This window comes from Gracilinanus agilis, chromosome 1, assembly GCF_016433145.1.
Source record: "Gracilinanus agilis isolate LMUSP501 chromosome 1, AgileGrace, whole genome shotgun sequence".
Taxonomy (NCBI): Eukaryota; Metazoa; Chordata; class Mammalia; order Didelphimorphia; family Didelphidae; genus Gracilinanus; species Gracilinanus agilis.
In genome coordinates, this window is record NC_058130.1 from 198,990,994 (window position 1) to 199,014,744 (window position 23,751).

Genomic DNA, 23,751 nt, shown 5'->3' on the forward strand with positions numbered 1-23,751 from the left:
CAGCAATTGATACTCCTGTGCATTTTTGTCTTTAGGTCTCTTTGAGGTGGTAATAGGTAGAATCTTACAATTTCTATTTTACTTTCTGTTTCTAGAATTTTGGGGCAGTTTTCCTTAATGATCTCTTGAATTATGGTGTCTAAATTCTTTTTTTTTGATCAATTTTCCAGGAGTCCAACTGTTCTTATATTGTCTCTCCTTGATCTGTTTTCCAGGTCAGTTGTTTTGTGACAAAATAGTCCATATTCTCTTCTATTATTTTATTCTTTTGATTTTGCTTTTTTTTTCTCTTGTTGTCTTAGGAAATAGCTTCTACTTGTCCAATTCTAGTTCTTAATACATTATTTTTCCCCCCATAAGTTCCTGGATCTCTTTTTTTCCATTTGGAAAATTTTCAAGATTTTATTTTTTTTCCTAATTTTTCCTTCACCTCTCTCATTTGGTTTTTCAAGATCTTTTTTAAAGCTCTTCCAAAAGCTCCTCCTGAGCTTATGGTTATTTATTTCTTTGCTATTTTTGAAGTAGACTTCATTGTCCTCTGAGTCTGAGCTAAGATCTTCTCTGTCCCCATAATAGCTATCAATAGCTGGGTTCTTTCTCCTTTGCTTGCTTATTTTCAATTATTTATTTATTTAGTGGCTAGGTCAGTATACTTAATTAGTAGCTTTTTTTCTGGAGCCCCTAGGTTCCTATTGTGTTAATGTATGTTATCTCAGGTTTTATGATTTTTTTTCATGTTTGTTTTTTTCCTGGTCCTATTTTTGTTATTTGTTATTGCAATTTTTATAATCTAGAGTTGGATGTACTCCCAACCCTGCTTAAGCCCCAGTTGCTGCTTGACCTCTGGTGCTACAATCAGAGCCTGTACACATTTCTGCCACTACAGCTGCAAGTAGCCAGTCCGCCTCCCACTGTGGCAACAACTAGGGACTCCACTCTCCTGAGAGTGCAGATAGCTGAAGGGCTCCAGTCCCTAAGGAAACACATTCACTGTTGCATGCTCCTTCCTCACTCTTCTCCTGCTACCACAACCTGGGACAGAACAGGTGTCCCGTCTGTGTTTCTCTGGTCTTCAAAGCCCCTCATTTGTTAGCAATGAGTCTTGAGTTCCTGCTTTGGCACCCTCACACATCAAGATGTCCACTCCTTAAATCCCCAGCCATAGGCCAGTGAGTCTCTAGGAGCCAAGGTAGCAGCAAACACAGTTCCTCCCAGGACCCTCCATCTGCTGATTCAGATTTCAAGTGGTATCCTGGGGATACACGCTCTCCACACCCCCCCAAACCTCCATGTTAAGGTTGCTAATCCTGCCCTCCTAGACTGCTTTGTGAATTCCCTGTTTGGTTCCTGCCCCCAGGGCCTAGTGTTATGGGATTTGAAACTGGGGAAGTCAGAAATCTTTCTAGTTGTCCTTGGCTGTTCAGTTTCACTCCAGATTCCTATCTGTTGTCACTTTTAATGCTGATTTTATGGAGTTATTTTTGGTTTGTAAGAATTTAAATTTAGGTTTTATGCTAAATATGAGAATTCTAAAGTAATATTGTGGTCACTGATTTAAAAATATTACAACTTAAGTCAAAATAACTTTTAGCAGCTTTATTTACAAAGAGGTGGAAAGAGTGAAAGTGGAAAAATGTAGATAGAGACAGAAAGTACTGCCTAGCTACAAATACCCCGAGTTTAATCCTAATGTCTCCAGACCGCATGCAAATGGGAATCCAAAAGCAAATCTCACTAGAATCCAAAGACCTAATTAGGAAGCTGAAATCTGAAGAACCAAGAGACGCTGAAGAATCCACTGAGAACCTTCAGTTACACGAGGCTAAGACTTCCAAGAATCTCACCAGAACTCATGCTGAAGGGAGTGTCCCACAGAAGCGCCAACAGAGGGTTTCACTGAAGAACCAAGAAAGGAATCACTATACTCACTACCTCAAGCCTAATGCAGGACTCAGAGTCTCCTCCTCCAGTCTGGCTCACTTATGCAAAGAGCCCGACTGAATTCTTAAGCCGGCCTTTTTAAGGCAATTTTCTTGACATCACTTCCCACACTTTATGGGAACCAATTACAGTCTTTCAATTTGCCTAGCACTGTCCAGGGGGTAGGCAGTGACCTCTGGAATTGTCACCTACTCTAGCAAGTGATTTGTGAACTCTCATACCTAGTGATTGGTAAGGTACTAAATAAGGGTATTTAACTTTGATTAACTTGCAAGTTGCTGATTGATAGACAAAGATAATTTGATTCACTCTTCACGATTCCCCTTGTGATTCTTTGGGAGACTAGTCTCCCCCAATGAATCATTTAACATAACCAGCTTATACCTCTAAAGATTTTCTAACTAATCACATTTTTAAAGAGGAAATTACAATAGTTGGAGATAAGAGGGAAATAAAAGAGAGAGAGCAAAACCAAGCTAACTAGGTGCATTGACAAAAAATCTAATTAGGGGCAGTCCCCTTTGGCATAAGAATTTACATTCAGAATAAATGTGTTCAACCCCACTTCAGTACAATCAATTTACATTTCAAAATTCATTCTGGATCTCTGATTCAGTGTAGGTTTCTTTATGGCTCTTTCTCCAAACAGTTCGTTTTCTTGATTCAAGGAGTTATTTGGCAAGTTTCTTTTCCTGTAATTTCTCTCAGAAAAATTTAAATCTTGGATTTTAAAAAATTATGCAGATTGTTTGTGGGGGGATTTAGGAGTACTAGAAAGCTTTACATCCTACTTCCACCATCTTCTTACAAACATATGGAGTTCTTTTTTTTTTAACCCTTACCTTATGCCTCAGAATCAATACTGTGTATTGGTTCCAAGACAGAAGAGTGATAAGGGCTAGGCAATTGGGGTTAAGTGACTTGCCCAGGATCACACAGCTAGGAAGTGTCTGAGGCCAGGACCTTCTGTCTCTAGACCTGGCTCTCAGGCCACTGAGCCACCCCCTCCCCCCCACCTATCCTTCCTAAAATCTATCTAACATTTACTTACCCCTAAATTTTTTACAAATAGCAAAATAATTCATTTTTTGTGTTGTTAAAATTTGATACCTTTTGTTTTTATACATCATTTCCCATTAACTCTATTCTCCAATTGAACCCTTCTTTATAACATATTAAAAGAAAAACAAAATTTGAAAGACCAAAACACAAAAATAAGGTGGATGTCTATTGCTAAGGATTAATTAAGCAAATTGTGTTACATCAGTATAATGGAATGGAATATTACTATGCCATGAAAAATAAAGAAGATGGATAAACAAGCCTTTATGTGACCTCTTGAGTTTGCATCCAGTAATGAGATCACTTGGTCAAAGGATAAGAAAAATTTATGATTTCTCACATATTTCTAAACTGTTTTCCAGAATGGTTGGACCAATTCATGGCACTGATAGTATATTTGTTTTCCTATTTTTCCCAAACCCTTTCTACATTTGCATCTTTTATCATCTATGCTAACTTGTGCAGTGAGAGGTTGAGTGAAATATAATCTATGTCTTCCTCATAAGAAGTGTTTCTTTAAGCCTTTCTAGCCTATATCCCTTAGGAATCTCCCTTCTCTGAAAACAAAACCTTTAGCCTGTCAATTTTAAATTTCAAAGACCTTGAGAAGTTGAATGGTTTTCTCTAGACCTGAAGTTTTCATACTATGCAATTAACTACCTTATCTCTTGAAGATGTCAAAGAAGGTTCATGTTCCCTTTGAATTTGTATACCTTGTTACTCACTGAGGAGGGAGATAAGGAGGAAGGGTTTGGGGATCCCAAACTCTATAAATTTGGTACTCTGACTTTAATGCCTCTGCATTCTTTAAGCATCCAAAGTTGGGAAGTATCCTTTTCACAAAAAAATAAACTGCTATCTTATGCTTTGCATCTAAATTCTGAATTTGTGAGTATTTTAGGTGAGGTCCATTGCTCATGACCTAGTCCCACACAAGGTAAAACCTTGGAGTTGCTTTAATTTGCATCTCTCATTAAGGATTTTGCACAATCTTCAATATGCCTGTTGAGATTTTGCAATTTTCTTTTGAAAATATTTTTTCATATCCTTTAACCATTTATCTTGGGGGGGAAATGACTCTTGTTCTCATATTTGTGCCTTTTTTCCTATATGTCTTTCATAGTGGACAAAATTAAAACAATGAAAACTTATTTATTTTTATTTTAAAAGATAAAAAATTTACATGCCATATTTATAAAGACTATATCAGTGAATTTACAGTCACTTACAGTTCTCTTTAAATCGATACACAACTTTTATTAAAAAACTTAGCTTGTGGAATGGCAATACTAGAATTTTAAGTCCAAATTAGAAAGTTTATTCCATTCAAAATGTTGTTTCTCTAAGCAAATATGAAACAGTCATTTTTATATTCTAAAGAATAGTTACTTAGTAGCAAATTCTGAACAATTAATTTCTTAAGATCTTAAAGAAAATCTCGTTTCCCAAAAATTTCACGTTTGTCCATCCTCCTTCAGTACATAATAGCTACCTAGTAGCTATTTAAAAAAAAAAAGTTCCCAGTAAACTTAGCCCCAAAGCTTTATGTCTGTCCTGCTTTAGTACCTTCTCTCTCACCTTGCCATCTCAATGTCATTAATAATAATAACTGATATCAATATAAGCATGTTTTAAAAGCTTATAAAACATTTAATTTTTCAATCAATAAGCATTTTTTCTCCTTCCTACCCCAATTAAGAGAGAAAAACCAATGCTCTTATAAAAATTATATATAGTTAAGGCAAAATTAATTCTTATATTGTCTGCTTTCAAACTTATATCTCATCTTGCATGTTAAATCCCTAACTTGTGATCTTAAAATTTCCCTTTTTACATTTATTTCTGTGACATACTTTCTTCTTCTCTTATCCAACAGTTTATAAACTGATTTTCTTTTTGTTACAAAGATTTTGCCTTATAACAAAGATTAAAAAAATAAAGAGGGAAAAAAGCAGTTTAACAAAACCAAATACCATACTGACCATATCTGACCATGAGGGCAACGCAGTATTCCACATCCATCGTACCTCATCTCTGCAATAGAAGAAGTGCATTTTCCCAACTCTTCTTTGAATCCAAGGTTGTTCATATTGTACAAATTTTTTCTTTCTGTTTTAATTTTATTTTTTGTTTTTTTAATATTTTTTAACATTTATTAATATTCATTTTTTTAGAAAAGTTAACATGGTTACATGATTCATGCTCCTACTTTCCCCTTCACCCCTTGCTCTCCCCTCACCCCTGGCCGATGCGTGTTTCCACTGGTTTTAACATGTGTCATTGATCAAGACCTATTTCCAAATTGTTGATCATTGCATTGGTGTGGTAGTTTCGAATCAAAATCCCCAATCATGTCTGCCTCAACCCATGTTTTCAAGCAGCTGCCTTTCTTCTGTGTTTCCACTCCTGCAGTTCTTCCTCTGAATGTGGGTAGCGATCTTTTCCATAAGTCCCTCAGAATCTTTCTGTTTTTATGATTGTACTCATTGTGTACTTTATTTTCCTGGTTCTGCCAACTCTACACTGCATCAGTTCATAAGTCTTCTCTGAATTTGACATGTTTATCATTTCTTATGTAATATACATTCCATTATGCCGGTTAACTTGGAAATAACACAGAACTACTAAAGTAGTCAGCAAAAACCAAGTCTTTAGTTAGGAAAGAGATAAGTCCAGTAATTGGCCACTATCACAGAGCCAGGCACCTAGAAACTAAAGAGTTGAAACCCTGGGGCTCTGTAAAATAAACTGTAGCTCAGGGAGGATCGCAGTGCTAGATGATTTTCCAAAGAATAATAGCACTTGGGGATCTTTTATGCCTTTTGGGGAACTTGGAACCACAAACCAACATTGATGGGTGCAAGCAGGCTTGGGAAAGAGGTTGTAGGCAGCAGCTGGAGTATCAGGGAGTGGTCTACTACAATGAATACAAAAGGGAAAGGGTCAAGTCTAGGGCCTGGCTACCTGGGTGATGACTTTAATACACTGAGAGAAGCTACTAAGACAAAAAAGGGTACTTAACTTTTGACTGTGCCCACTAGTCCCACCCAAACTGGGGTCACAAGACATTTCAAGGTCTATCCTTCAGTCCCAAACTGGTGAGTCTAGGACTTCCTTTGGGGTGAGTTCTCAGGGGCAGGGACAAACTTTAAACTTGCAAAAAACAATTTGTTTAGTCATTTTCCAATGGATGTACACCTACTTTGTGTCAGCAGAGACCTAGAAACCAAGTCTATTCTTGCAGAATCTAGAAGGTTTTCAGTGGCAACATATTTAACATATGCAAATTCAGGAAAACTTGGCCTTGCTACTTGCTAATTTTAATTCAGTTCAAATCATTTAACTTCTATACATAGTTTTCTGTAAAATGAAAGTATAAAATTTAGATAGCCTTTAGAATCCTTTCTGGTCCAAAGGCTTTGATCAGATGTTCAAGATAAGCAGTATGTGTGCATTGTCTTCACTTTTTTGCAAAGAAATTTGAAAGTAAGGCCAAAAGAATAGAGGTCTAAATGGGATGAAGATAGGCAGAATAGCAAAACGGATGCTAGTGGGTATATGCCTATAGTGGTAGGTGGTGTTTATGTGAAGCTCTGAAAAGACCAAAAAAACAGCATTAGGTTTAAAATACATCGGCCTTAGAATATATATTCGCCCACTTCCCTGTCAAACCATATTCTCTCGGTAGTGAAATAAAGTTTTAAAAAGTTTGTATCATAAAACATTCAAATAACTTTGCATATTTAAAGCCATGATGAAATTTTATAACTAGGTCAGGGCAACTGGTGCTTCCTTCCAGGGTGCTTTAATTTAGACATTAACTTGAACTCTTTTGATAGTTAGAAACAACTGCGCTTAGCATCTAATTGTTATTGAATCATTTTCAGTCAACTCTGACTCTTCAAGTTCCATTTGGAGTTTTCTGGGCAGAGATATTGGAGGGGTTTGCTGTTTCCTTTTCCAGTTTATTTTACAGATGAGATAACTGAGGCAGGCAGGGATTAAATGACTGACACAGGGTCATACAACTAATAAGTGTCTGAGGGTAGTTTTGAACTCAAGAAGATGAGTCTTCCTGACTCCAGGCCTGTTGCTCTATTCCACTATACCACTAAGCTTTTCTGGGCTCTTCTTGTGCACTTCCATATACTTAGCGGTACTAGGACTTCCAAGTGACTTAGTTTCTTGACTGCTTTACAGTGGAAGTTAGTCTTTAGTGAGTTGGCTCAAGGAAGGATATTTGAGACCAAAGCAATTTAAAGTGGAAAGATTTGGGATGAGATTAAAAAATGGAAGAAAGCCAATAGTGTATAAGTAAAGATGAGGGGTGCAAAGAGAGGAGGCTGAGGAAAGAGTGAATAGCTAGAGGAAAAAGAGATGGGATTCTCCTTTCTAAATAAAACACATTTCTAGTGCAAAACCTTTATCCTAAATGATGTATTTTCCATTTAAAAATAGTGTTAACTAGTACATATTCCAGAAAGAATCTTGTGTGTGTGTATGTGTGTGTGTGTGTGTGAAGAGAAGAATCTCCTGGGATCACAGAATATCATAGCTTAAAGAGACCTTATATGGTCACAAATTATAACCATCCTTCCCTTCCTCCTTTCATTTTACAGAGCCCACAACTTAGGGTCTGGAGATGGAAAATGAATTACCTAAGGTTGAACAGTTAACTAGTAGCAGAACTGAGAATGGAATTCCAGAGTTGTGACTCTAAGGGCCAATGTTTTTATCAGTACACCATACATCTTGGGTACATTTCTGAATGTGACCACAAAAGCCTGATTATTGTAATTTTTAAAAAAATGTCTGTTTGAATGAGGTCAAGATGGAAATGATCCATATTAGACACAAGGGTCTTATTTCTACCTTTCGGCCACTTTTTTCCCCCAATTGCTTCTTTTGGAATGTTTTTCTTGAGTGAAAAACCCTGGATCAAAATGCTATTTAGCCTGCTTTCAAGTGTTTAGTATTTTTACCTTCAGGATGATTAATGACTTTTTTTTCATAAATTTATTAATATGAAATTTGTCTTTTTCCTGAAAGCTAAAAGCATTTTGTAGACTTTTAAAAAAATTAGCCTCAAAGATTCACTGAGAACATTTCAAATATGGTAGTGGTTAAGTGACTTGCCCAGGATTACACAACTAGTAAGTTTTTGAGGCCAGATTTGACGATGTCTTCCTGACTTTAGATTCAGCACTCTGTCCACTTTGCCACTTAACTTCCCTTATTTGCAATAAGTACCACACAAAAAAAAATTCTCTGGGTACACAGTTGAATTGACTATTCTTGCTAATATGTCAACTTGAATTAAAGTAAACTACCAAAGTAGTAATAATAAAGTATCTTTAATCAAGACAAGAAGATTATAATCTGAGGTGTCTCATAGCACTTAGGTTCTGGGTGCCCAAAAGTCTCAGAGGGGAGCAGGGTTATATAGTCTGGACCCAGGGAAGCACAAACTGAAAAAGCTGTTATGGTCCAAGAAGAAGGCGACTGGGAGGGGAAGCCAGAGGCTGGGGAGGCAAGAGAGTGGTACTTACCCTGAGACAATTCTGAGGGGCTCTGGGAAAAGACAAGATCAGCTGGATAGTAGTGACATTCAAAATTCTAATAATGCTAAATTCAGTTTCTCCTGGATGGAGGAGTACAAATGCTGTCAAAACCTCTGAAATATTGATGTCCTGGAACAATACTCCTAAGTGTCTCACCCTAGGAAGGCAGAAGTTAAAAAGAATCAAAAAAATCTCAGAATTCTCCCCTTCCGGGGTGGCACTGTGGTATAATGGATAGAGAGTACTTGATCTGGAATCAAAGATCTGGATCTGAATGCTTCTTAAGACACTACCAGTGTGACCCTGGACAAGTCCCAATTCAAACTCAGTTTCCTCATCTTCAAAATGATAAGTCCATGTCTCATAGAATTGTTGTGAAAATCAAATGATATGATTTAAAGTCCTTTGCAGCCCTTATGTCCTTTAAAAAATTCTAGTCACTCTTATTAGGGGTCCAAATCCCTCCTCATCAGAAACTAGCTTTGTGATTCTTGACAAGTCACTTAACTTCTCAACCTCAGTTTCCTTCTCTATAAAATGAAGATAAAAAAAAAAACACATACCTCTAACAGTTATCACAAATATGAAATAATATGTGGAAAGTATTTCACAAACCTTCAAGCCTTCTGTAAATACTATTTATTATGATTTTAGTGGAGCCATTTATGGAGGGTCTGTCAGAGGAGGATCAGTTCCCAATAACAAAATCAAGACATAATAAGTGAATCTTCCTATATTCCCACATGGATGGGTTAGCTGATGATCCCAAGCCTTGAAGGATATTTGGAAATAATCCTCCATGGAGTCCTTTAACCTAAGAAGTTACTGGATAGAGAGCACTGATGACTGAACCGGGTATCATAAGGCTCATCTTTTTTAGGCCTGTCTCTCATTCTGAGACAGGGAGCAATTTTGTAGGTCATTAACTTTTGAGTGCCTCAGCCTCCAATTCTACCACAAAACCTTTGTTTTGAGGCTGCTGAAAACTAGGAAGGCAATGCTAGCTCTCTAGTTGTGGAAATATAAGGTGTCTTGGGTCCATCAATTTTTCAAAGGAGATCAGGTTAAAGACTGCTTTTTGAGAGCCTCAGGCCATGGTTTATCCTGTCTGCAATGGCAGTGTCAGTTTTCAATCTTCCCATCCCCTGTGCCTGCAGCAGGAAACACTGCTCTCTGCTGTAATGCTCACACCATCCCTTTGGACAACAGGATGCTCTTCGGACTCTCCTTTGCCTGATTTTTCATGCAGCTGATGTCAGTGGGCAGATTTCCTTTAATATTATCTTTTTTTCTCATGGAGTACTTCCTTTGGAGTTACTCCCCAGTTATTGTCTTCACAGATTTGCAGAGTCATTTGGGCCCCCCAGAGACAGACATGGGTACTCTGTAGTACCAATTGGGTACCCTAGTGAACTTACCTTTAATATTCAGCCAATAGACACAATTAGCTAAAAGCAAAGACATTTACTAAGATGGCATTGGAAGAACAAAGCAAAGCATAAACCCAAGATACGCTTTCCCATAAATACATTTGGGAAGAGTGGACACAAACTTAGAGAACACTAGAAGTGAGGCACTCATGTAGTGGACATGTGTGGCCAAGGTTTTTCATGCCTCTAATACTGGAGGATGCTGATGTCTTTTTTTTTCTTGTTATATCTTCCTATTAACCCTTTTTAGGCTGGGATTGGAGAGTTGGGGGGATTGGGATGAGGATGATCTGTGGATAGAATTCAGGGGGATTGTAAACTTGGAACATAAAATATTTTGATATTTTTTTTCCTTGTACTTCTTGTATTTTATGAATTTGAAAACCTTCTGAAGAGGCCCTAGGCTTCATCAAAATGTTAGAGGAGTCCATGATACAAAAAGGTTAACATCATTTTCTCTAGTTCAGTGTCTTTGCCATGTGGTCACTTAGTGGGACTCCTTTCTACAGCTCAACTCTAGCTTGTAAGGGCTAGTTCTCCCTGGTATCCATCGTTGACTTTTTTCTCAGTAGAAAGAAAGTTCATTCCTTGAACCTATTTCAATAAGTAATTTAAGGTTACAATGAAGGAAACATCAAAGGCAGCATTTGAAATCAGATCCTCTAATTCCAAAGCCAGCCTGCTTTCTACTCTATTACATTATCTTAGTTATGGAACTATGATTACTAACAGAAGGTAAGGTTTTAACCTTAAAATTTCATTCTCTCATAAATTTTCTGACACAAGGCCTCATTTTCATATTGACAGACTAGCCTTAGTGGTGCAATGTGAAGACCCGAGAAAAGTTCACCCTTTAAAAAAAGGTCTTCTCTCAATCTGAATTAAATTTGATTCAGTTCAACTTGGCAGAGATTTGTTGATCATCTGTTACAACCGCTAAGGGTATAGTCAGTGTGATGGACCTAAGGTCAGGAACAGCTTTGTTTAAATCTGGCCTCAGACACTACTTGGGTGACTTGGGCAAGTCACTAAAGCTCTGTTTACTTCAGTTTCCTCAAGTGTAAAAATGGAGACAATTATAGCATCTACCTTGTATGGTTGTTGTAAAGATCAAATTAAATAATTTTTTGGGGGGTGAGGAGGCTGGCAAATAATTATTTTTTATTCTCTGGTAATATTGTATGTTTTTCAATTACAAGTAAAAACAATTTTTGGCATTATTTTCCCATCATTTTGAGTTCCCAATTCTCTCTTTCCCTTTCTCCTTTCCTAAGACAATAAGCAATTTGATATTGGTTAGATATATGCCATCATACAAAACATTTCCATATTATGTTTTAGAAGGAGACACATAAAAAATGAAGACAATAAAGTGAATGTGGTATGCTTCAATTTGCGTTCAGACAGCATCAATTCTTTCTTTGGAGATGGATAGCATTGTTCATTATAAGTCCTTTGGGATTGTCTTGGATCATTGGGTTGCTGAAAATAGCAGTCATTTATAGTTGATCATTGTACAATAGTTGCTATTACTGTGTACAATATTTTCCTGATTCTGCTCACTTCACTTTGCATCAGGTCATGTGAAATAATATTTATAAAGTGCTTATCAGTGTCATATTCAAGTTCTGGGAGTTGAGAGTCACACCTTGATTGACAGGTGAAGACAGTTGGACATCAGAATGTTCCTGGAGGCCATGAGGACAGGAGGAAAGGCAGTTGGCCAGAAAGGATATAAATACCCTGACAGCCCCCTGACGGGGACCCCTTGGATCCCTTTTCTTTTGGGACCTTGGCTTTTGCCTTGGCTGAGCCTTGCCTAAACTCTTGCCTTGGACATTTGATCTTGAACATTGATTGACCTGTGGAACCTCTGATTCTCTCTGAATCCCTAGATATTTAGGCACCTAAACCATCTCTAGATATTTAGGTATCCCTGGGCCCTGGGGGGGATCCGGGAAGTGGGTAGGAGAAGAAGAAGAGAGTGGTAAAGGGTGGAATTTCCTGAAGGCTGTAGAACTGGCAAACAACAAGCAGTAAGAAGCTGAGAGAAATCATCAACGTTTGTGTCATCCAAACAGTTTGCTTACTCTGGTTTGGCTGTGGCCAGGCTGAGCCAGGGGAAGTGAAGAACAAGCCCAGCATTACCGAACAGTCTACAGTCCTGAGGGATTATGATAGGGTCACCTATTCCCCAACCCATTCCTGATCATTCCTTTCCCTTGTTAAACAACATAGATAAAGCTATTAAGTACCTTCCTGGAGTAGTTATTCCATCACCACTCTGGGAGGGAGCAACGCCGTCAGATGAACGTTATCCAAGGCTGATAGAGCCCAATACCAATAATCAATCAACCCCAGGTGGGACCTGAAAGGGTTACCCATCCATTGACCTTTAGGGATCCTGCCTGGGCACTGTTATAAAGAAGGGCAGTTATTATACCATCCAGCTGGGTGGCAGGACTCGGGTGTCCCTGCTCCAGCCATTAGGAAACCAAACCAAAGCTTCCTCAGATTAATATCTCAGATTGCTACTACTAATAACCAGCCTAATAGTGGTAGTATCTAGATCACCCCCTTTCATTTATAACAGCAATTGAGCAGCTAGATGGCTCAGTGGACTAAGAGCCAGGCCTTGAGAAGGGAGATCCTGGGTTCAAATTTGACCTCGGACACTTCCTAGCTATATGATCCTGGGCAAGTCATTTAATCCTCATTGCCTTTCCTTTACTGCTCTTCTGCCTTGGAACCAATACACAGTATTGAATCTAAGATAGAAAGTAAGGGTTTAAAAAAAAGTGCTTAGCAAAGTGCCTAGTACGTAGTAGAAGCTATATAACTGCATATTCCTCTTACTGTTAAATTGAACCACTGTGCTAGGTTTTGGATCCCCTCCTTATGATTAATGATGGAAGGCCTAATATGTCTCTGTGCCCTCTCCTAGCTTAGCTCCTTTGCTTAAACTACTTGGAATGCCCTTCTATCCCACTTATCTATTAAAATTCTGTCTGATCTTTAAGCCCCAGATTAAACTCTTCTTCATGAATATCTTTACTACTACCTGCCTCAATGGCTGAAGTTTCAGGTCTTCTGAATTCTAGTCTTCTTCATGAATATCTTTACTACTACCTGCCTCAATGACTGAAGTTTCAGGTCTTCTGAAATCTAGTCATAATGATTATTATCACTGAGCCTCAGTTTCTACCATAGTAGAGACATTGGCCAGTATTTCCTCAGTGAGGTTCCTGTATATAGAAAGGCTTCTATAGTGTTGAGACAGTACTCTGGGAAACCCAACCACAATTTCCTAATCTAATCTTTTCCCCTACAGTGTTAGTCCTATTAAAAAAATTAATTAAATTCATTGCAATTAAACAAACTTGTGCTAATTGTGTACTGTGTTTAGAGCATTGTGCTCTTTGGGGAGGATAAAGTTCAGCAGGACATGTCCTTCTCTTCATGAAATTTAGTCCTCTTGTCCTTCCTACTTGTTATGAGTCCTTCAATATGTCCCTTAACTTCCAGACCTTGGTTGTTCCATCTGTAAATTAATATGATAACCTTATGTGTATGTAAGCAGCAGGCTGAATGAAATTATCTCATGAAACTCCTTCTGGCTCAAGATCTACAATTTTATGAAAAGCCTAGTTGAAAATTTGTGTGAGTATAGGCAAGTCACTTAAAACTCCTCATCTGTAAAATGAGAACATTAGATTAGTTGATTCTCAGGTCCCTTCCAATTCTAAAACTATGATCCAATAAATGTTCTGTAATTTAATAATTCAGACACTTATTCAAATAGCCAATAGCCTGGTATAGTGGAGAGAGTCTTGGATTTAGAATTGTGAGACCAAAGTTTTGTCACCTTTGCAACATCTCTTAAATAAGCCTTCTCTTTTCCTCTGGCACTGCTACCACTCACATCACCACATACTTGGGTTATTGTAATAGAACTCTGATCGGTCTTCCTGCCTCAAGTCTCTCTTCACTCTAATCCAACCTCCATTCAAGCCAGTGATTCCCAAAGTGGGTGCCACTGCCCCCTGGTGGGTGCTGCAGCGATCCAGAGGGATGGTGATGGCCACAGGTGCATTTGGGGGAAGTGAATAACTGTAAGGGGATGGCGATAGTATGTGACAGGGGGCGCTAAGTAATATATTTTCTGGAAAGGGGGTGGTAGGCCAAAAAAGTTTGGGAACCACTGATTCAAGCCATCAAAGTGATTTTTCTAAAGCACAAGTCCACCTGCATCACATCCTACTTGATAAGCTCCAGTAGCTCCATATCACTTCCAGGATCAAATACAAAATTCTTTGTCTGCCATTCAAAGCCCTTTTTAATGTAGTTCCTCCTACCTTTTGAGTATATGGTACAGCATGGCTAGAAAATAATAGAGATTGTCAAGTTCAGCAGAGGCAAGTTTGTTTCTTTCTCATGAAGGTACGGGCATTGTAACCCTAAAACTCAGTCAAACTGTAAGCAGGGAAATTCCTTTGTTCTCTTTTGTCCTTGTAACTCCTAACTGAAGAACATATGATAACTTCTATAAGACCCTGAGATTATTATCATCCTTGGATCATCCTTTAGATTTGAGATGGACATAGAAATGCACCTCCAGGCTACACCTTGATACCATCAAGTTGTATTTCAGGCTTCCATCTGTCTCCTAAACTATGAGGGTCTTCAGGTAGACCTGTTGTACCCAAATTTTAATATCTAACCCAGGTTCATGGCCGAAGGAAGAATCACACTGACAATGCAATATGCAAGAAGAGGCTCATTCTTTACTAGCAATAATAGCTAGGGTCGCTAGGCAGAGAGGCACGCCTGAACGACCCCTTGGAATTCTCAGCCAAGAGTTTATATAGAAATGTTTGGGGAAGGGGGTTGGTACATACATAATTATCAAGGTAGTGTCAGGGACAGGTGGTCAGGAAGCATCTGGGGAGGGGGGTTTCAGGGTCAGGGGTCTGGAAGCATTTGGCAAACATACATTAAATAGGCAAATATTGTAAAGCAGGCAAACATAGACAAACATTCCTCAAGACATCAGATAAGATAGCTTCAGTTTTAGGTTTATGATAGGGGGAGATAAGGAAGACTGTGCTGGGAAACCTTGGGGGCTGGGGGTAGCTTGCCCAGGCCAGAAATAGTTCAGTAGACTGCCAGACTGATTTTTAAATCCAACAGACCCTGGTCAGATGACCAACTCCCCCCCCCCCCCCCCCCCCCCCACCGAATGCCTGAGTGTTTACCACTTTAGAATCACATCCTCAACATGACACAGTGTCACATCCCCACTGTTGTAAAAAGTATATAATCCTCAGAACTGATGGATTCTGGGAGCGGCCTTTCATCTTGCTGTTCCACCTATACTATTCTCTGGCCATTTTCAATATTACTTTCCAAATTAATAAATTTCTCTTTTTATTTTTAAGCTAAATTTCGGAGTTTTGCATTCTTGCAAAAAGTACCCTTCCTGATCCTTGGGGGTTTACCTCTAGCACTGTTATAGCAAAAATATAGATTAGAGATTTAGTTGGCAGACTTTGCCTGGCAAAATGGCAAGAGCTTGGAATTCCAAACTTGGAATCCTGCCAGAAGGGACACTTTCACACAGTGACTCTGCAGTTGGGAGTTGCTGGCAGTTGGTAGCCTTGTAAGTAGCTTTCTGAGTGAGCCTGTGTGGTGTTTGGGATGTTAGTACTTTGGGGTTGTTCCTTGAACCTGAACACAAGATCTTCAATCAAGACAGTGAATTTGTAGGTTGAAAAAGAATTTTTCTGTGTTGGTGGACATACAGAAAATCCCATCTCCCTCACTTCTCACTTGGATTATCTTGTTGTTTAACTGGAGTTTCCTGAGATCAGAAACATCTAAAGAACAGCCAAGGACAGCTTCCTGAGATATCCTTAATCCTGACCAGCCAGCTCTTCCCCTAGGCAGTCTGCTGGTAGATTTAGAGATTAGAGTAGTCATCTCCATTCTCTATTCTTTGGCAGTTACCTTTAGACCTAAGTGTTAGTTTCTCCTACTTCCCTTCACTTCCTATATTAGTTTTGCTATTAAAACATTTTACACATACCTTCCTTGTTCTTCTCCTTTCCCAGACAAAACTGGCAATCTTGACAAACAAGAACCCACTGAGATACACCCCAGCATCTTCTGGTGGTTTTCCTCTCTCCTCCATTCCCCAGTTCTCTCCTACCAAACCACCCTGGAGTTGATTTGTTTGTCACTGGTTTTGTTTTTCTATTAGTTAACCCTCAGAGAGTTTATCAGTTACCCCACTTTTGTGGGGGGACTAGTTACCCCCACCCCTAGCATAACAGCACCCCACAACAATGAGAAAGAGTACATGCCCAAGTAGGGGCAAGGGCAAGTGCATAGTTGCTTATATAGTCCCTAATGCAATACCCCTCCCCCCTCTCTCCCAATTCATTATTGGCTGGTGACGATGGGCTCACATTTGTGTGAAGTGGAAATTGAGGACACCTTGAAAATTTCAAAGTATACCCTCTCTAACCATTATTGTAAAAATGTGACTAGGGAAGCCTGGCTTTCTTAAAGTTCTAACTAACATCCCATCTTTTACAGTAAATCTTTCCCCAAATTTCTTAATTCTAGTGCCTTCTTTTTGTTCATTATTTCATATTTTTCCTGTAAATAGCTTGCTTTGTTTATATTTGCATGTTGTCTACCTCATTAGATAGTAAGGTTCTTGAGGGCAAAGAATGTCTTTTACCTTTTCTTTTTGTATCTCAAGTTCTTAGCACAGTGCCTGGTTTATAGTGAGCATTTAATAAATATCTATTAAAATCAATCAATTGATTGATTTATGTTTGACTTCCAGCTTTTTTTCTTATAAATTTAATCAGTTCTTATGTATATCTTGGAAGTGAGACCTTTATCTAAAAATGAGCTGGAAAAGGAAACAGCAAACCAATACAGTATCGTTGTCAAGAAAACACCAAATGGAGTCTTGAAGAGTTGGAAATGACTGAACAACAACAAATTTAGTATGCTTATTCCTTTATTTTCTTTGTTTTATTGTCATAACTAGTATTTCACTATGGCAAGTAGTAGGGGTGACCAACTGGGCATTCTTGATTTATCCTTAATCTTATTGGAAAAGCCTCTAATTTGTCCTTATTACATATAATGCTGGCTCTTGGTTTTAGATAAATACTACCTACCTTGTTAGGTGAAGGCTCCATTTATTTTCATGTGTGTGTGCACAGTGGATTGAGAGCTAGGCCTTGGGTTCAGATTTGGCTTCAGACACTTCCCAGCTGTGTGACCCTGGGCAGGTCACTTAACCCCCATTGCCTAGCCTTTACTGCTCTTTTGCCTTAGAACCAATGCATAGTATTGATTTCAAGACAAAAGGTAAAGGTTTAAAAAAAAAGTTAATCACCTCATGAGAAAATAAGAAATTAAATGACAAATCATTCCAGTAAGTTTGCCAAGAAATTTTCAAGGGGGTCATGAAGGCTGAAATGACTGAACAACAACAAAATCCTTTACTTCCTGGTTATGCTGAGGCACCAAAACAGGAATTTTTTTAGAGAGAATTGTACATAATAGGTGCTTCATAAATGTTTGTGGAAAAAGAAAGGGGCTGAACAAATGATTTTTTGAGTTCCCTTTCAGACACTTAAAGAATATATTAGTTAACATTGTGGCATGTTAGAAAATGCCCCTGGATTTGGAGATAGGAAAGACCTGAATTTGAATTTTGTCTCTGATCCTTATTAGTTCTGTGACCAATGACAAATCAGTTAACTTCTGTGAGCCTCAGTTTTCTCATCTATAAAATGGGGTTAGTAACCAGTAAGGTATATCAATTTTCTGTTGTCAGCTATAAGCCTTTGACTTTATTTTGTTAAAAATAACATTTTTCCTCATAAAATATAAAGCAGGATTTATTTCTCTTGAATCCCAGTGAGAGAATTATAATTTAGCAATTGGAGGGATTATGTTTTACAACATAATGAGTACCTTAGTTATGATTTTAAGGGAGAGAGAAATTTCCTTTTCTTTTTAGAAGCCTCAAGAGAAAATGGAGAAATGCAACTTAGGAAACAAAAGATTCTTTAGCAATCCTCAGAGGCTTGTTTGTGAGGGTTAAATGAGATAATTTATGAAAGTGTTATATAAATGTCAGCGGTCATGATTTCTAGCTCTAAATCTTCTGAAAGGTCTATGAAGAAGCCTGGAAAAGGTATCCACAAAGTTAATATAATGAAAATGAAATACAATTCAAAATAAAATGGATAATATACACTTAAAGTAATCTCAAGGAGGAACTTTTTTATGAACTTGAGTTTAAGAAAAACTTTTTCGAATACTAACTAATAAGGATTACTAAATACTTCTATATTTTCTTAAATACTAACTAATAAGGATTGCTAAAGGTTTTGCTTTTGTTTACTAAATCAGTTGTTTCTCTTTATTTTCTCTTAAGGTATCTGATAAGAAATAAAGATTCTATTCTCATCATGTTTTGTTATTTATGTTATGGTTTACAAAGAATCTCCCTAACCTCTAAACCACAATTCTCCAGCTGAAGTTCTTAGGAAATGAAACTCACTTTACATTTTTAGAGTGAATTGAGTGAAAAAAAAAATCGAATGTTTGTGATTCATAACTGAAAACTCAAATATACTTTATAAATACACTATACTTTAAATATACTATAATTAGAGGCAGTTAAATAGTGTGGTGGATAGAGTACTTGCCAGGCCTGGAGTCAAGATCTTAAGTGAAATCTGGCCTCAGACATTTAGCTGTGTGATCCTGAGCAAGTCATGTAACCTCTGCCAACCTCTGTTTCCTCATCTGTCAAATGGGGATAATAATTACACCTACCTTCCAGGGTTGTTATTGTGTGGAGTGGAAATTGGAGGGACCTTGGAAATTTCAAAGTTCACCCTCTTTTACCACTTATTAAAAAATATATGACTGTGGAAATAGATGATTTAAAATATAATGCTTGAGAGAGAGAGAGGGAGAGAGAGAGGGAGAGGGAGAGGGAGAGGGAGAGGGAGAGGGGCACTGTCTCAAGTCATGGACCCAAGACAGATAACCCCAAGGTGTTACAGAGAAAATGTGGGGCACTGCCTCAAGTTATTGACCCAAGACAAATGCCCAAAAATTCACAGAAAAATCCCTTACTTATAGGAGATTCTTGATGCAATCAAATCTCCCAGAAGGGATTATAACATTTTTATAGATGGTTGGAGACAGAATGTTGAATGGTTTTACACTGGTGTTACAAAGAACACATTCAAGCTAATGAATTAATCTTTAAGAAATTGGAGAATAACTTCACAATGGATATATCCAAGCAGATCAGTATTTTAAAGAAATGATCAGGAAGTTGGAGACGGAACAAATAGGGGAGTAGTTCAGGACTGGATTATCTAGGAGGGGCTCATGAGAGGATCACTCAAGGCTTGACCTCCTGGAAGAAGTTTATACAATAGGAGAGTCTTCTGAGACAAAAGGGTACTCAAGACTGGTACTTAAGATTGGATCCAGGTTACTTTCAGGATCTAAGACTATCAGTCTAGGACTTCCTCCTAGGGTAATTCCCAGACAGACTCACTTAAAGCTGTAAAACTTTTGCAAGGATATGAGGGGTGGGGGATACCAACTTTTAGATACTAGTAACTATTAATAACTTGAGAATAACACACTAGTTTCTCACACTCCACACATTATGAAGATATGAGAAAATAATCATAAAGCAAACAAACACTTAGCACAATGTCTGATACATAGTAAGCACTGTATATATGTTAGGTATTATTGCTGTTATTATTATTATTTATGCTGCCAGGTTCCAGAATACTGATACTGAAGCCATCAAAGTCTCTAAGAGTCCTCATCGTGAATAAGTCAGGTTCAGAGATTCAGGGACCTCAGAGATAGGGATTTTCATGAGGAGAGGTAGAATAGATTTTTGTGGGTAGGGTAAAGAAGGAAGTATTGCTAGGGTATATGGGTATAAGATGGGGAGGGGGGACTGTGTGTGTGTGACCCTAATTCTAAACCCTTTGAAATTCTAAGGACCTGGGACATTTAAGATATTAAAAACAGGATCAGAAAGGACACCGATGGATCTTAGCACTGGGTATCCCTTTACAGTTATGGGATGAGTTAGAAAAGATCATCTAGTCCAATCTACAATCTGAAAAGAAAGTTTTGAAATTTAAAAGTTTTGTAGCCTCTTGATCTTAAACCATAACCATTTCCTCTTATATCATAACATCTTTATTGAATTCTTCCTTATAACAAAGAAAAGCATTTAAGCAAACCCAATGGACTCAGCCACTTTGCCAGATGGTGTGTGTATATATAGATATACAAACACCTACATGTATGTAAGGGAGTGTGTATATAGATAGATTTAAACATATATGGATATGGCACATCCACAGCTCTCACTTTTCTACTGAGAGAAAGAAGAGTGGTATTTTGTAATCAGTTCTCCAGTGCTGAAATTATTTTACAAAATTCAGAGTTCAATTGCTTTCTTTTGTAATACTTTATTTTTTTAATACTTTATTGTTTTAGAAAAATTTTCCATGGTTACATGATTCTTGTTTTTACTTTCCCCTTTACCCCCTTCACCTCCCTCCCCAATATCCAATGCACATGTCCACTGGTTTTAACATGTGTCATCGATCAAGACCCATTTCCATATTATTGATAGTTGCATTGGTGTGGTTGTTTCATGTCTACATCCCCAATCATGTCTGCATCAACCCATGTGTTCAAGCAGTTGTTTTTCTTCTGTGTTTCTACTCCTGCAGTTCTTCCTCTGAATGTAGGTAGAGTTCTTTTCCATAAATCCCTCAGAATTGTCCTAAGGGATTTATGGAAAAGAACGCTACCTACATTTTGTTATAGTTTATAATGCTATATCTTGGTGGCAGTAAGTCTTCCCAATGCTTTTTTGAATTTTTCATATTTTTTCCTTATGGCATAATAATATTCCATCCATTCATATAATGTAATTTGTTTAGCCATTTTCCAATTAATGTGGTCATCTATTTTGTTTCTAGTTTTTTCTAGAAGTGTGCTCAGAGTGCTGTTATCAATCAACAAGCATTTTTCAAGGGCCAGGCACTGTGGGTGCAAAGACAAATGGGAGAGAGTTCTGGACCTTGTCTTCAATGAACTTATATTCAAAGAATGGAGACAGTATCTAAGTGTAGTATATATTGAAGCTAAATATGTCTGTGCCTCAGAGAGCCAGGATGGTCTATGCCACATGGACTGATAAATATCTGGGATATGGTCCACTAACTTCTGGGAGTCTGTGATTTTTACCATTGTGTTGAGTAGATGGATATGACTGGGCAATGGCTCTTTCCCTTTCCCTTTCTCCAAACTGTATTGAGTTAGAATTATATCTCCTTACTACACCTCAGCTATTTGTAGCCTAGGTGTATGATGTTTCTTTTGGATGGAGGGATTAAGATAAAAGCTACTTTCCCTGGTTTCTCTAAAAGGTAGAGTAACCATTTGTATGTATACTCTTGACCAGTGTAGCTCCTTCTCAACAAAGGCTAATTGATCAAAGGACAATTATGAATTGCAAGCAAAACTTGTCAAAGCAAGTAGAAAATATATCCAATTTAGTACAGATGATGGAATACATAAAATAAACAAGCTTTTCAGTTTTCTATTGAGATGAAATCTCAACTGAAGCAAGGAGAGGGAATGATCTCATCCAAGAATTCATTCTTAGCAGTCTCTGGGGATACAGGTGCTAGGAATCAAAAGGTTGTGGGGGAACTTGAGGTGAACCCTAGGTTCAGGACAGGTATCCTTTGAAAGAATGCAAGACTCCAACATTTAGCTTAAAAATAAAAAGAGAAATTTATTAATTTAGAAGTCATGTTGAAATGGCTAGGAGACAGGGTACAGGGGTAGACACTGCCTCCCAAGGAGATGGGGTCAGGGGATTTTATGTCCCTTTCACAGCAGGGGTTACTGGATGGGAAAAGGGGGGATTAGGAATAAGGTAATTTCATTGAGATTGGGGGTTTGGGGGATGGTCTGTAGCAGTGATGGCGAACCTATGGCACACAGAACACTTTGTGGGCATGCAGCCACCCTACTCACACCCAGAATTCATTACTAGAAAGGCAGAGGGACTCAATTGGAGTTGTTCCCTTCCTCCTCCCCACTGTATCTGACAACATTGTTTCACATTGTAATAATAATAAGAGCCAGCTTCCAATGTTATGCTAGAAAGGAGAGAGAGAGTCTGTATGCTGACTCTCTCCTCCAGCTCTCCCCTGGGGCTGAATATACATTGGGAGACTTCGAGGGGGTATCACCCCAAAACTGGGTGACCTGGATGGTCGTGCCTCCCCAAAGGAATTGGGGGCGAGCCTTCCCTATAAGATGAGGTTTGTGGTACCCCAATCCAATTCTGAATGAGGATGGGGTTGACATAAGCCTCCCCCGTGGTCAGTCAATTTCATAGCAGGTGGTCTTCAAGATGGAGGCAGCCATGGAGGGCAGCTGGGTAGCTCAGTGGATTGAGAACCAGGCCTAGAGATGGGAGATCCTAGGTTCAAATCTAGCCTCAGACACTTCCCAGCAGTGTGACCCTGGCAAGTCACTTGACCCCCATTGCCTAGCCTTACCACTCTTCTGCCTTGGAGCCAATACACAGTATTGACTCCAAGATGGACGGTAAGGGTTTAAAAAAAAAAAAAAGATGGAGGCAGCCAGACCAAGCTGTGGTTCCCCTCTCCCTTGTTGTCTCTCAGGCACTCTGGAATGCTATCTGACTAATGAATGGCTTTTATTATTCGCAATTCAGGGGTTAGGGAGAGAGGTGAAGGGCAGAGGGATTTTGGAGTGCCCTCTTCTCTATTTCTATGGGATCTGTCACTCAAGAGGGAACCTTTGGGGTTCCCACTCCTAAGTTTCTTCTCCTCCCCTTCTCCTTCTGCTTCTATTTCTATTATTCTATTTCTATCCCTATCTATGATTGTAAGTTATATTGGAAAGGGTCTCTCAGCAAGGTTGGGTAATGGGGGAAGGAGACTAAGAGATTGCTCCCAAAATGGAGTCAAAAAACTTAGCTTCCTCTATGATTGAAGTCTTGTTGGGTGAGATGCAATGGAATCTTTGACCAGGGAATCACGATTTCAATGTCCAAAGTAAGATCCTCAGGAAGCCCTCAGGACTGGATCCGAGCTGGATGTCCTCCTCCTCTCTCCTCCCAGTCCTCTGCTGGAACCCCTCTCCTCCTCCTCCTTCCTCCGGAGAAATTCCCAAAATCCTCTCTGGTCTCAACTGCCAGTAACTTGTCACTAACTGTCACTGTCAGCCACTCCTTCTCTGGCTTCTTTTGTCCCATCCCCCTTGCACAAATCCCATCCTTACAACATCACCCACCTCTCTGCCCAGCAGCCCAATGGAATTACTTCCTCCCTCCCCTGTGTGGGGTAAAGGGGGGCAGGGAGCACCCCAAACTCAGTGGTAGGGAGGGGCACAGCTGATGGTGTCTGTGTGTAGGGGGGCCAGGATGGCACTTGGTCTGAGGGTGGTGGAGTGGGGGAGGGGCCTGGCATTCTGCCTCTAAAAGGTTTGCCATCACTGGTCTATAGAATTCAAAGGATGATTAGATTAGGTACCATCTATTATCAGAGTAGAACTTGAGGTGCATATCTATGTTAATCGAAGGTTTAGATAAAAGTCCAAAGAGGGTTAGATCCTCCTAAAAG